Raw genomic sequence first — 560 nt, 5'->3', positions numbered from 1 at the left:
TTAGTGATACCGTCAAGTAAATAACCGACTTGACTGCCATACACACTATGATCCAAAATCAAGAGTTTGGATGTCAGGCCCAACCCGAAAATACTGAGTATACGCTTAAATAGATTTAAACTACATAAAAAAGGTTCAATGAAAGTTGAACCTTTGAGGCTTATGTGACATTTGCCTGTCACATAGCTTCATCCACACCGGCGAGCGTCGCCTGATTCAGTAGGAGGAATTGATCTCTATGAAAGTGTTTCTGTTGGGCCCTATGGTGATATAAAAATCAATATCTTCAAATATTCATTACAGCTATCAAATGCATCTTGTGCATAAACTAGTTGTCGTCTTCCTGCCAACTAACTGACATAGGGCAAAGGTTATTATTCAAAACTTTATGAAGGCAACCTCACCTTGTAGTCCGTCTTAAGGTAGAGTTTTGCCTCCTTCAGCGCTTCTTCTTGTCGTTTGACCAAAGTAAGACCCATTCCTTTTTCTCCAAGCTTGTGAGCGGTACCTTGGAGATCTTAAAATGTCTGGGCACCTGACCAGCTAATGTAATCAAGCCC

The sequence above is a fragment of the Montipora capricornis genome, chromosome 10 (genome assembly GCF_036669925.1).
Source record: "Montipora capricornis isolate CH-2021 chromosome 10, ASM3666992v2, whole genome shotgun sequence".
Taxonomy (NCBI): Eukaryota; Metazoa; Cnidaria; class Anthozoa; order Scleractinia; family Acroporidae; genus Montipora; species Montipora capricornis.
The sequence above is the reverse complement of the archived record's forward strand: the minus strand, read 5'-3'. Positions refer to the sequence as shown.